Genomic DNA, 13,879 nt, shown 5'->3' with positions numbered 1-13,879 from the left:
CGCTGTTGTGCCAAGAGCCCCATCTGCGCGGTACTTGGTCCCGTGTGGACGGCTGAAATGGTTTCTGCGCCAAATGGGTGATACAAAATGCAGTCGCTGCTCAAAGAAAGCGTTGTTGGTCACGGTAATCTTCTGGGCTCATCATCTGCATCGCGTGCAGTCATCCGACGGAGTTCTGTGTCGCCAGAGATAAGTGAACAAGGCGTGACAAAGTAAAGAGCAGTCCTGAGAGTCTCGTCTGCCTGGCTCTGTGCCATAGTTGTGTGTAACACGTTATTACTTGTGATAAATTAAATTTTCTTGTAAATTCGTAATACAATGCATTAGAAACTGTAACGTTCTTGGTGACGTAATTCCGTTTTGTGCAATTAATTACCAGTTATTAAATCTTATTTTTTTCATAATTCATGTTGCAACCAGTCCTCCGCGGAAATTTTCGCCTCGAAAAATATGCGGCCACTCAGTAGGAACACCTTCTTGTTAGGCGTGGGCTCCATACAGGCATGTTTCCCCCTTTTTCTTGGCCTTATCTGCAACGCTTGACCAAAGTGCCTGCAACAGCGAAGCGCAACGCTTCATAGAGGACATGGACACTATCATCGAAGCACGTGCCAGCTACAGGCTAGTGCGAAACGTATTCCTGCATTATAATACCGCCATTCCCTCCAACGGCATGCATTGAGAGAGTGTCCAGGGTAGCCGCTGACCTTTTAACGAGTAAACGTGGGTTATTCAGTAGCGACATTATTTTTCTTAAACAACTTCTAACCAAAGTCAGCAACGTGTGTTTAGAAAAAGTGGGTAACGATTTAGTTTACTAGGTACACTACAATGGGAGAGCACAAAGCCGTCCCGAGAACATCAGTTGAAGTCTCAATTGTGCTTGAAGAAAGAACGTGTACCTATATAACAGAAGCCACAATAAGTCTTCCAACATTGGCGCAAGCTTTCAGCCTTCTTTTTACCACGCAAGCCACAGTGACTTCTTGTAGTTTGAGCGAACTTGTGCTGATGTATTACGGCAATGAAACTTTGCGGGTAACTGACGCAAAAGTAATCAACTGCATTTCTGTCATTGCGTAGTTTATTTTGTTGGACAGTAATTGACTGCTGTAATCAATTCCACTTTAATGGAAGTAATCGCAGTTGTAATCGGTCAGGATTCTTTCGGTTAGGTCTAAACAAACAAAAGAAAAACTGCTCCGAACAAGAATAACAAATTTTCTTTCTGTCGTTCTACCAAAGGGCTCAATATAGAAGAGAAAACGGTGTCAGATGAATTGCAAATGACTCCTTTTTTGTTTTGTTTTTTTGGAGGAGGGGGGGGGGGTAGTTCCTCAAGAGTAGTTTACACTTCATTTTTGTGCGTTTCAGCAATACGGACTTCCCCACAACGGTGTGCCTCGTATCGCGTCGCGACTTTGACACCGTAAACCCCGAAATTTGTTACGAACTTGTAGGGCTGTGCCTGGTGAACCAGTTGGGTTGAGCGACATTCCGGCAGGAGCTTCTCGGTAACGCGGGGTTGCCGCTTTGATGCCGCCCTTTCTCTCGGAACCGGACCTCTGAGAGTCGCTGGCGCGTAGCTTCCGTTCCGGGCGCATCCATTAGGTCCAAAGTTCCGGCTCTGAAAGCATGCGCGTCAAGCTGCTTCAGCCATGGCCGCGGTCGCCCACTTACAGCGACATCCGCTTTGCCAGTTTTTATAAACTGGTCACGAGCGCGTCGCCAGGCGACACACGAATGCGGCGATTCACCCGGTGACGGAAGGAGTGACGAATTAACGCACGCATAGGGCAAGCAGATCGTGGTTCCCGTCGTCGTTCCCATTATAACCTTATGGTGCACTAGACCGGCCGTTTTAGAGCACTCCGGACGCTTCGAAAAATTTTATCTTAAAGTATCGACTAAACATTACTGCCGATAATCGCGCCAGTACGCGATAAGGAGGAACATGATTTGCGTACCTGCTTGTACACGTTGTAGAGCTTTAATCCTGTCGTATTTACCACCTCTAAACACCGTCAGAACGCTCTCAAGCGTCCACCAGATTGTGACATAATAGTTTACTGCGACATAGCCAGACGTAGATGTGGTGCTGCCGTTCATACGACTTTGATTGAAATTATGATCTGAAGTTTTTCTTGCCAACCTGATGATATCGCAGCTGTGCGGATGGTTTTCCCTTGGTTCGCACTTACATGGCCTTCGCATGTTTTTGCACTTGCTGTAGAGTGCATTAAGGCGCGTTGACGCAACGCGCGAGTTTTCTTTTTTGGGTAATATTCGGTTTTCTTTGCTTTTCTGTGTGATTGTTTAGGCCCTAGCTAGAGTAAAGCGGCAGATTATTCCCCGAAGTTGTGGATCAGACAGAGTTCCACTGATCGCATAGTTTCGAATTGCCTCGTTATGTCGCAACTCGCTAATTCTCCAGGGAACAGTGATAAAACGGCACTAGGAGAAAAATTCATTGCCCCATTAAACAGGGTCTCGTAGCATGCATTGCTGAAAAAAAAAAGGAAAAGAAAAAATCCTTAATTCTGGCTTCTTCCAGCTTCCTACTTTATTTTTCCTTTAGCATTTCTTTTTCTTCAGAAAATTGATAGCCTCCTTGTACATGTTAGCGAGATGCATCAATTTGCCCAGCGACAAGTAGCTTATTACCAGGCAGGAGGCCTTAAAGAACGACACTAATGTGTCTGACACTTATTTATACGTCTTCAGATATTATCAGGGGCCCGAAAGCTTCATCCTGAACAGAATTAACTATACCTTAAGTAGTCGGAGCCTTTTTTTTTTTACTTGTGAGGTCACCAATACATAGATCTCAGTTACAAAAAAAACCTAGAACTAAAGTATCTTAGCCACCAGGTCACATATGCTGCCTGCACGCTCAAACAAGGGCTTCCGTCTTCTGTGCTGACATGCAACGCGTGACGGAGGTGCAGCCTAAAATTGACGATGCCCCACTAGGCCCCCCTCAGGTCAACATCTTCGACCAGTGCATGACTCTTCCCTCTAGCCTCAATACTGGAACACGATAACAAGTATAGAGAAGACAAACCACGCGATAGTCCACAGTGACCTTCCTTGTGAGTTTGACACGAGTTTACGGTGCCAAACTTTACGACGCGTACAGCGTCCCATCTTCGGTCATTCGCGCCGTAGGCAACAACTCCTCCTCCTCCTCTGCCTTTAGAACCAGTGGCAGTGATCGCACACACTACCACCACCACCACCAACAACAACAACAACAACAACAACAACAACGACGACGACGACGACGATGACGACGACGAGGCCACCGCCAGCAGCAATAAAGAGGAGAGGGTGTAGATGACTATGACCGGTGATCGCATCGTCACCAAGAACAACGAAAAAAGCGAGAACCATCCAAGATATTACCCGCACGTATCTGGAAAACTTTAAAAAAAAGAGAGAGAGAAACAGAAGAAACTGCCGGGCATTTGCACGTAGGGGCCAGGAGAACGAAGCCCTTTTTTTCTTACAGGAAGCTGTTTACGGGAGTGCCCACAACCGACGAAATATCAACGCCCAACAAAGCTAAAAGAAAAAACAAAGCCAAAGAGTGGCGCCAAACGACTACGTCGATGGTAAATACGCGCAAGCACGCACTCAAGTACACACGAAGAAAGGTCATGCAAGAGAACATAGAAAGAGCAGGCGAGAGACCAAAAAAGAAAACCGCGCAACATAGAAACAACACCAAAAAACGACATCGGCCTTCTCGGTCGGTCGGTCCCCCCTTCGGCGGAACCCACACGCCCTCCTCCCGACTTCTGAGGAGAACGCGGCAGGGGTTCTCTCGCGGCGGGACTCTTCTGTTGAAGAAATCAAGAGAGAAGGGAGGAGAGTGAGGCCCGAAATGGCTGTCGCACGACCACTCGGCGCTGATTGGTCGAACCGACCGTGGGAACGCTCCGACTTCTTGAAACGCATCTTTTGCAGGTGGTGGCGTGCGCGTACGTACGCCGTCTTTTTCTCGCGCTAGAAGCCCTCCGCTTCAACCATCCACTACTAGCCGCCCTCCTCCTTTCACCCCACCCAGTGCCAGCTCCGCTCGCAAGGCCGCGCGCTCTCTTTGCTCTTTCGCCGTATGTCGTTTATTGCGCCCTTCGACTTTTTTTTTCTTTTCGTTTCCAGCACGCTTTTCCGTTCCTGGTATTTTTCTGTTTTGTTCGCTTTACATTACGTAGGAGGCATTTTGTTTTTTGTATTTGTTTATTTCTCAGCTCTCTGGAGTGGCTGCTGTTGACGTCGCTTCCGCTAGGAGACGTGCCGCGCGCGCGTCCTGGTTGCAGGCGTGGTACTGGGACGACGCTGTGGTATATATATATATATATATATATAAATATATATATATATATATATATATATATATATATATATATATATATATATATATATATATATATATATATGATGTAATGTGGAAGAAGGAATGACGAAAAATTCATGGCAATAGAGAGCGTGTGCGTAGATTGACGACAAATAAATAGAAATGCATGATGCGATGCAATACCGGAACAACTGTCTTTCTTTTTTTCGTATTACTAAACTTTGCGTGCAGTAGTCGCCGAATTAAAGGACGTGTTATAAACATCCTCCCTGGGCATGCGTCAGTGTGACAAGCATCCAAGTAGTTTGATTAGATTTCACAGTTGTAACCATGATCCCGACCCCCGCGAGTATCATGTTACTAATTATGACATTCTCTTGAACTGAACGTGAGGTGCCGGCCTTGAAAGTAGTAATGGAATCTCGGTATTTTATGTACGAGGACCAGTGAACGTCTGGAATAAGGAGACCACCCAAGCGCGTTTGTAGTGCAACTCTCGGTGCTTTTCTCAATAAATGTTTTTCCACTACCACCAAAAAGTCACACCGAAGCCGGCCGTAGTAGGGCACTTCAGATTAGTTTCGACCTCGTGGCGTTGCTTAGCGAAATGTAAGTGCATGACCGCATTTCGCTCTTTAAAGCAGCTGCCGTGGATCTGGAGGCTGGATTCGAACCCGCATCCTCGGGCTTGCCAGCACTGCAGTTCAGACGTTAACCGTCGCACTGCAGTTGTGTCGGCTGTGTTCGGCTGAAGTCCTTTGACATTAAGGAACATTAAATTTGACTACCATTTGCGTAGGCGGGTGTATTTCGCTGTAAGTTGCAATGTCACGGTGCACTCAGACTTTGGGCGTACGTTAGGGATGAATTGTGGCTATTATATCAAAGCCCCTATCGTCATAACTTGATTCGATTCAATGCTGCTCCCTGAGGATTTGGATAGTCCGTTTTCCGATGGGCCATGTGGTAACATGTGTAGCCTTGTGGCTAGGCTTCTTTTCCGTGCTTGCGAGCCTTTCGTGATCTGCGAAGCAATATTTCTGAAAAATCCGCATTCTCAGATGTGTTTATGAACGGGTAGATGGCAAATTTTCTCTTTCGTTATTTTTAGACCATCTTGCGGAGTTCAGTCGATTTGATATTCCATTATTTTGAGAACAGCAGCGCAAAATTTTTAAAAAGCGTGTTTAAACAAACAATGATACACGCGTGGCATAATTATATTCATATTCATGATTTCTCATGTTTAGTGCGCTGCTTCGATGCAGAGCTAGCTGTCGTGGAGCGAGCACGGCGTGCTGCAGCAAAGAGTTGGACATCTCCAAATTCGCCGATACATTAGACTCGGTGACAAGACTTATTGACACAGTCAGCGCCGAGCAACGAATTTGCAATTATGTATAATTAGAACTGCTTCAGTGTAGTATGGTTTGGTATGGTAGGGCGTGGTACAATATGGTATGGTAGGGTATGGTATGATAACATTAATTTGGTCTTTAGGATCAGTCCGTGACTGACACTGGCTTCTCCTACGTCGGGGCAAAGAGGTGGAGCCCCTCTGCCGCTACACGGGTCATCGATCTGGACAGCCCGGAGTTGGTCCGCCAGCACGTCACTGTGCGGCATCCGCTGCCACCACTGTTCACCTTAAGAACCACCGAGCAGTGCCAGAGCATTTCGTGCCGTACCTTCTTACTTTTCACTCGTTCTTGCAACTAGATTCTGGCGCCCCGCCGCGGTGGTCTAGTGGCTAAGGTACTCGGCTACTGACCCACAGGTCGCGGGTTCGTATCCCGGCTGCGGCGGCTGCATTTCCGATGGAGGCGGAAATGTTGTAGGCCCGTGTGCTCAGATTTGGGTGCACGTTAAAGAACCCCAGGTGGTCGAAATTTCCGGAGCCCTCCACTACGGCGTCTCTCATAATCATATGGTGGTTTTGGGACGTTAAACCCCACAAATCAATCAATCAACTAGATTCTGGCGTTATTAAAAAAAGATAAAGAAACACGGAGATGGTGACGAAACTTCAAGAACTAACCAGAAAGTAAAACTCACGAGAAACAGTTGAGAAACGGAAGAATAATGCTCAACAAAGATCTTTGAAGCGCCACATCTTTGGCTTTCTCATACTATACTCTCACCAAGATAAGAAGCCGTAATAGAGCAAGCAGGTCGCGCTGCGCTTGGAAAGAAAACAAAAAAAAAAGAATCCCGTGCGTGCTTGGCGGCATGACGTACGGTTCTGGATAATGAGCGACTTCGTCTTCTCACGGAAGAGATGGCGTAGAAGGAGAAGAAAAAAGGAGGGAGAGGGCGAGCGGTCGCTTATATGTGGTTATCCCGGCGGGAGGGTAAGCGAGGGGCCGCTTAGCGTCGGCCTCCTCTTTTCGCACAAAGCGGGGCGGCCTTTGCCGGCGCAAGCACAGCGCGTGCCGCCGCTTTCTTGGCTGCGGCGAAAAAGAATTCCGGAGCGGAGTCGTGCTCCTGACGCGCGTTGAGCGACGGCCTATACCGGTGATGATAATGTACCATGTCCGACGCGGCACATTGTCCCGTGTAGTCGTACCCGTCGTAACCGAAGTGCCCCTATCCTAAGCACCGGGTTGGCTGGTTTGGTTACCACAAGGCTACTACAAGGCTACTACCACAAGGCTACTACAAGGCAACTACAAGGCTACTACAAGGCTACTACAAGGCTACTACAAAGCTACTGCAAGGCTACTACAAGCTACTACAAGGCTACAAGGTTACTACAAAGCAGTGTAACCAGGAATCGTAAAATAATTCATTAATTTAAACATTTCACGGTGAATGTGTTCCTCGCTTCCGAAACGGATCTGTTGCACAAATGTTAATGTAGCTGTGACCTCAGTATTAATCAGGACCAAGAGAAGACAGAAAGTTAGGTGAGCCGATTAGGTTAAAGAGTTCGCAGGTATAACGCGGCAGCAGAAAGTACAAGACCGGGTTGATTGTCGGATCATGGGAGAGGCCTTTTCCCTGCAGTGGGCGTAGTCAAACTGACGATGATGGTGGTTACTGCACGAGTGATGCCACTACGTTGGTGATTAGTAGTGATTAGTGATTATACTGTGTTGTTATGTTCTTGAGGACCGATCCTGTACTAGCGAATCGACCAGGGGAACGATTGAACCAAAGCTGTGCTTCAATCGGACCCAACCATGTTCAAACTTATCATAGAACTGTTGTTGTAGATACGCTCACCCCTCATGTAAAACCCCTTATTTATGGGCATTTGAGGTATAATAAATAAAAAAAAATTAAAAACATTCACCACCTCGGCCTTTCATCCTATTGGTTGGGTTCGAAAGAAAAGCTTCACAATAGATGGAAAAGTGAAAACGAAGAGAGCATGACTTGCTTCTCACGACGGTCTTCCTCACTTTCGAAGGTTGAAGGTGAGAAGTATACAGTTCTTGACACGCGACATCAGTGGTCCTCGGACGCCATTATCGTCAAGAGCCTAGAAATCCAACTGAATAATGTTATAGAGCAGACACGGTGCCCCCTCAGATGACTAGCCACCTCCTCCATTGCCCCCTCTCCCCTTCCATTAAGCACGCCTATGCCCACAGCACCCTTGGCTCTCCTTGTCAGCACAGCTATACCCCTCCCCCCTTCCTACGCCGATGACGCCAGCAGAGTCCATTGGTCGCCTTAATCTTCATTTCCTGTTACAGCTTGTACTCCTTCTTTCTGTCATCGCCGCTGATGGCGTGCGCCTTTCTTTGTTCAGCTCCATCTCTCAACCTCGCGCCCTGGCCTTAATGGAGCGATCACCGATCGAGCTGGCCTCATATGACGACGCACCTGCTGCACCGTCGTGGTGTAAACGTGCCTCCCCGACCGCTGCGCTGACCTCGCCGCTGTTCGCCTTGAACTCGGTTCGCATTAGCGGGGTGATATGGTGGGACGGCCCCAGTCGAGAATTAAAGATGTCTTCGTGGCACCATCGCACTCTTTTCCTCGACAAGTCTGCCGGCAAGACGCGAGAGGGTGCACTTGATTTTTGTGACGAGAGAATCGGCTCGGTAGCTGTTAAACGCACGTGAAGAGAATACAGGGCGTAGCCAGACTTTGGTTTTCGGAGTGTGCACATGTGTGTGTGTGTGTGTGTGTGTGTGTGTGTGTGTGTGTGTGTGTGTGTGTGTGTGTGTGTGTGTGTGTGTGTGTGTGTGTGTGTGTGTGTGTGTGTGTGTGTGTGTGGTGTGTGTGTGTGTGTTGTGTAAAGAGGGGGATGCGTTAATAACTCTTTATGCATGTTAAGGCGTGTTTGTACGCGTGTACGTAAGTACAGGTGCTCCGAAAGTAAAACTGAGCCCGCGAGCTGTGGCCAAGCTACGTGAAAGAGAATGCCAGGCGCTCAATCGGAGAAGTGGTTCTTCATCTTTATGCAAAAATGATGGCACTATCTGTATGCAGCATATTTGGTATAAAAAGAAAGAACCACTTGTGTGTTTAGGAACAAACTGCATTTAACGACTTGAAGTACTTGATATACACTATGGGATAGCCGAAAGCCGTCCCAGATCCTATGGCCAAAGTTTGGCACTTATACCCACTCGTGTTTACGGGCTGTTGCATTCACTTTTATATAGCTTGGTCACAGCTCGCATGCTCCGTTTTACTTTAGGATCACTTGTATACGCATGCGAAGTTTAAACAAATTCATGGTGGGGGTGGTGGTTATGTTTTCTCAATACACCCCTCCCCCCCTGGCTACGCAAATGAGGGAAGAATAAAAATAAAACTCCTTTTATCAATTCACGCACTTTCTTTGTTACCTGCAGTACGGCCAGCGCTACTCGCAGGGATGAGACAGTTTTGCGGTCATTGTAGTTCGTCTAGCGCATTGCGTATAACAGGGGTCGGCAGCCTTATCACGCGAAGGGCCGAGTTGCACGAAGAGCTGGGGGGGGGGGGGGGGGGGGAGAGGCTGTGTAGACAAAAAATAATAATAACGAATTGACTATAACGCGGAGAACTTGAATATATATTATGTTTATTTCCAGCACTCATTTTACAACGTCGCCATTCGCAAGCACAGGGGTAACAGTTGGAAGGTCACACTTTAAACAGTTAGGTAAGGAAGGTGTGGAGTTCCGAGGTCAGGTCGGGGGCCGTATATTATTGCCAACCCATGACGTAGAACGCTGTGTTCACTCACAAGACGATCACTGAAATACAGTAGATTCCAAAACAAAAAACAAACGCTGCCGCGCAAGCCACATCCTGAGGTGTCAGTCATTCCTCTGCGAATCAACCAAAGCAGCCCAATAAGGCTGCGTCATGCAAGGCGGAAGAGGTGCGATTTTGCGACCTCCCTGGCTTTCTCGACCTTCCTTCTTTGTCCTCCACAGTGGAAGTGTATATACATGACTCGTTGGTCGGATTGATTTGCGTCAGGAGACAGGAATTCTCAGGGATAAATGATGAAATTCAAATAAATTTTCTGACGGTTCTCGATTGGAAGCTGGGCCTTCACGCCCCAAAGTCTTGTCCACTGCACAACGCATCCTTTCTTGAATAAGCCTTAACCACGCGAAGAAAAGTATTAAAGGAGTAAATGAATAGATAAAAACTTTCTTGACGGAGCTGGTATGGAGTAGTCTTTTTATGGCAAGTGGCCAGAGTAAACGTACGCCGTTCCCGCTGCGATGATGCACTCCCCATGAGTCTGCCCCCAAACCATCCTGGCATCGCAACATGCTACCGAAACACTTGCAAAAGAAAAAAAAAAAGGAACTCATAGGGAAAGACTCACGAACTGGGCAGCTTACATGAACGACCTAGCTAGCTCTTTTTCTTTGTCATTTCCACGTCAGTGACAACGCGTAGGAAAACATCGCGATACGGCTCATCGTCAGAAAACATAAACAACACTGAAAGAAGAACGAGAAAAAAAATTAAAAACAAGCTCTCTCTTCTCCTCTCCAATCTCGGATTCGTCTTCTCTCCGTTGGGAAGCGAGCGAAGAAAGCAAATATGACGCACTCGAATGCGTCGCAACCCCTCTCCATCGTTGCCGCTGGCATCGCATCTTCTTTCGCGCGGGACATCTGGCGATGCGAAGGGGCTTGCTTGCTTCTCCGTTTCGCGCGAACGAGCACGCACGGACCCCCCCCCCCCTCTCCTCCTTTTCATTCTCCTCCTCCCCTAGTTTTTCCAAGCAAACACGCACTTCTTCTGTCGCTGGGGGGCTTCTCGCGCCGAGCGACTCGTGGGAAAACTCCGCCTCCATGGACGACCGACCACGGCACCTGCGGATAGCGGAATTTCCCCTCCGTCCTCCTGCACCAGTCGCCGTTGTCGCCCCGAACGCAGGACTTCTTCGACGCAACGAGAGCCGCTTCCCTCCTCCTCTTGCGTATAACCTCAACTCTCCTCCTCTCTCACGTAGACACGCAACCGTGGCTTATTTCAGCCTCGCGCGTCGTATTGTCGTCATCGAGGCGAGCATTCGGATGCGCTTTGATTCTCTCTCTCTCCAATAGCTAGCCATCCCATCTTTGTGCATTTCCTTCAATCACGTCTGGACCGTCTTCTGCTGGTGTTTTGTCTTCTTCGCGCTTTGATTTTGACGGATCGTTGAAGTTTTTTTAACCGTCGTTGGCGGTATATGTCGCGGAAGAAAGAATTAGTGAATTTAATATATTTTTTTTTTATTTTTCTAGATTGATGATATTGCCTCAGAACCCCTCTACTTCATCAATTCTTCTGCTCCATATTTTTCTGCGTATTGATCGATCACTGGAATAATTGCCTGATTGAAAGCGATATCAACTGCTTAATGTGCAAAAATATGAGGGGGGCCAATCACATTATTTATAATTGAAGTGAGAAGAGGCCTGGTGAATCATCAATGTCACGATATTGATGATGCCCCGAAAGTATGAATGATCTTGTTGATAAGCCCTTGTATGTGTGATGGAAAGAAACAAATAGCACAGGCTGATATTATAGCCCAACTTGTTCCACGACCGCAGCACAAAAGAGCTGTTTTTGTGAAGTTAACATCATGATTACCACATTTGTTTAGGTCTCCTGCACAATGAACATCTCTTCCTGCAACCTCCCACTAAATTACCCTTGTTTTCAGCGCGGCGACCACTGATATGAAATATAGACGGGGGATTTCGGTACCTCAAGTTTCCCTGCTCGAATCCTAAGATGGGGACGGAGATAACCTTCAAGTAGATGCACTCTCACACAAACAGAAATTCATATCACTGGTGACTAGGGTTACGAACCCTTTACTGAAGCAAGTCGAGACGGTAAGGCAGGGGGATACGCTAACGCAGCGAGCCAGCGAAATCAGTTTTCGTTACTGCGATATATTTGTGACAATCCCTTTTTCCTTGTGCCATTTTAAAGTGACACTTCAGCTGGCTAACCGCTGTTCCCAGCGCTTGCTCTTGCTGGAGAATGTGCTCGTGGAAGTTCAGCTACCGTGGCTAATTAAGGCCCATTGCCGCCCACTGCCAGCCACCGCAACATTGCTTTGAACGTGCGATACGAGTTAATTTCGTTTACCGTAACACGAGGCGTTTTGTTGGGCGTGTGTTGGAGGCTTCCTGGAGCACATGAAAATTTAAAACTGCACCGTGCGGACAATACGGACTGTGCTTTTTCCGGACTGGATGGTCGGGAACAAAACCGGTACATATAGCGGTAGATTTGCAACTCGTCTATACATAGAAAAGCCCATTAGCCTATAAACGTGTTGAAGCCACGCCCGTAAAATGTTCATATATCTGAACCATATCAATGGGTTGTATTTTAGAAGAGAAGCATGCCTAAAGAACAAGGCGAAGAGAACAACAGCGTGAATGTCAGCGGGCGCCTTGTTGCAACAACTAACCATTAATACATAATAAAGAAATATCGTATGACATTGTTACTTTGATATAAAGCGGTAGAAGCGATAATTGGGCTAGTTTTCTGTATATTTGCGCTATTTTTACATCCAAGAAAAATATAAAGCGGAATAAAAATAGCATCTCTAAAAGGTCTTCTAAGCAATGCATTTGTGCTTAGAAGTGAAGATGACTTACAGAGAATGGGAATAAGCTTGGTTTTATTGGTTTTCTCGCTTTTTCACATCGTGTGTCTCAGTGAAGCCTATTTGACGGCGGTGTCGTCGTTGACATGTCGTATTAGGTAGACACTGCACAGTGGTTGCAACAGGGATGGGCACGTTCACAGCCTAGCATTATACCCCATAGACCCCTCCGCTGCGTTGTCCTTGTTTCCTGTGCAAAACAGCTTCGCTGGTCGTCCACATTCACAAAGCGTAAAGGCTCACAATTTTTCATTATCTTTTGTGAACTTCTTATAAAACTTTATGGATGATCTCTCTCAACGCGGAGGGCAGATGCAGTTCGCTCGTGAGAACCTAAAACCCGATCACATGACGACGCTCCTTCTCGCACCATTTTCGGGGAACAACGTGTTGAATCGGCAGGTACCACCAGGCTGCAGACAATGTCAAACGGTACAACACTCTTAAAAAAAAAAAACTGAACTTTGCCAGGTGGGGACCAGGAGGATGAATCGCACATTCCACAACTCCTGCCTCGTGTACGCCATGCGCGAATCGCACTTTCTTATTTTCTCTGTCTCTCTCTCTCTCCCTCTCTCTTTTTTTCCAGCAGCAGCACGATTCCTCTGACCTTCCTTCTTCCCCCAGACACTGCCTCCCTTCCTTTCATACCTCGGATCCCTGACCTCCAGTCCCCATCCTAGCTCCTTCGCATGGAAATCCAAGTTCATCCAGGTTCTCCCATCGAACCATTGGCAATGAGGAGAAAACTAGCGACGCTCAACTACAATAGGGGTGGGGGGGTGGGGGTGCGAAACGCGGAAACGCACAAAATCGAAAACCTCCCCCCCCCCCCCCCCAAAGCACTGCTTTCTACGGGAGGGTTCAGTGGGGGTCACGGCAGTACCAAACAGACATGGTCTAGAAAGAGGAGGGGGAGAAGGGGACAGTGGGGGCGAAGATGGGAGCAAAAGGAAAGAAACGAGCGATGGAATGTAGATAGCAGACGCATGCGCGTGGGAGACCCAAAACCCGTGGGAACGTGCGGACCCTGGATCGCTTGTCCCGCGGGTCGGAGAGCTCTCCCTCGCCAGGCAGACACGCAAAGACTACTACGCCGAAGCCCTCTTTGCAAACGTTCCCTTTCTCCGAGTCCCGTAACGCGGATTACTGAACCCCTCAATCGCCGCCCAGAAGGAAAACGGCCTGTTCGTTGTGGGTTCGCCTCCTGCTTTCTTCGAGCTGGCAGCTGAGGCACGGAGAGGCGGTTACTATGGGGGAAGGGAGGGGGACGACAGCTTCTAGCCGTCTGTCAGTAAGCATAAGCGCGCAAAGAAAGTGCACGGCGCGCGCGCGCCGGCTTCCACTCCTGGTATCTCTCTCCTTGAAATGGGGCAACAAGGCGCATGCGTGGTTCGTTCCTATGCGCATGCGAGCGCCACCTGCCGCGCCGGTCG

This window comes from Rhipicephalus microplus, chromosome 3 (genome assembly GCF_043290135.1).
Source record: "Rhipicephalus microplus isolate Deutch F79 chromosome 3, USDA_Rmic, whole genome shotgun sequence".
Classification (NCBI taxonomy): Eukaryota; Metazoa; Arthropoda; class Arachnida; order Ixodida; family Ixodidae; genus Rhipicephalus; species Rhipicephalus microplus.
The sequence above is the reverse complement of the archived record's forward strand: the minus strand, read 5'-3'. Positions refer to the sequence as shown.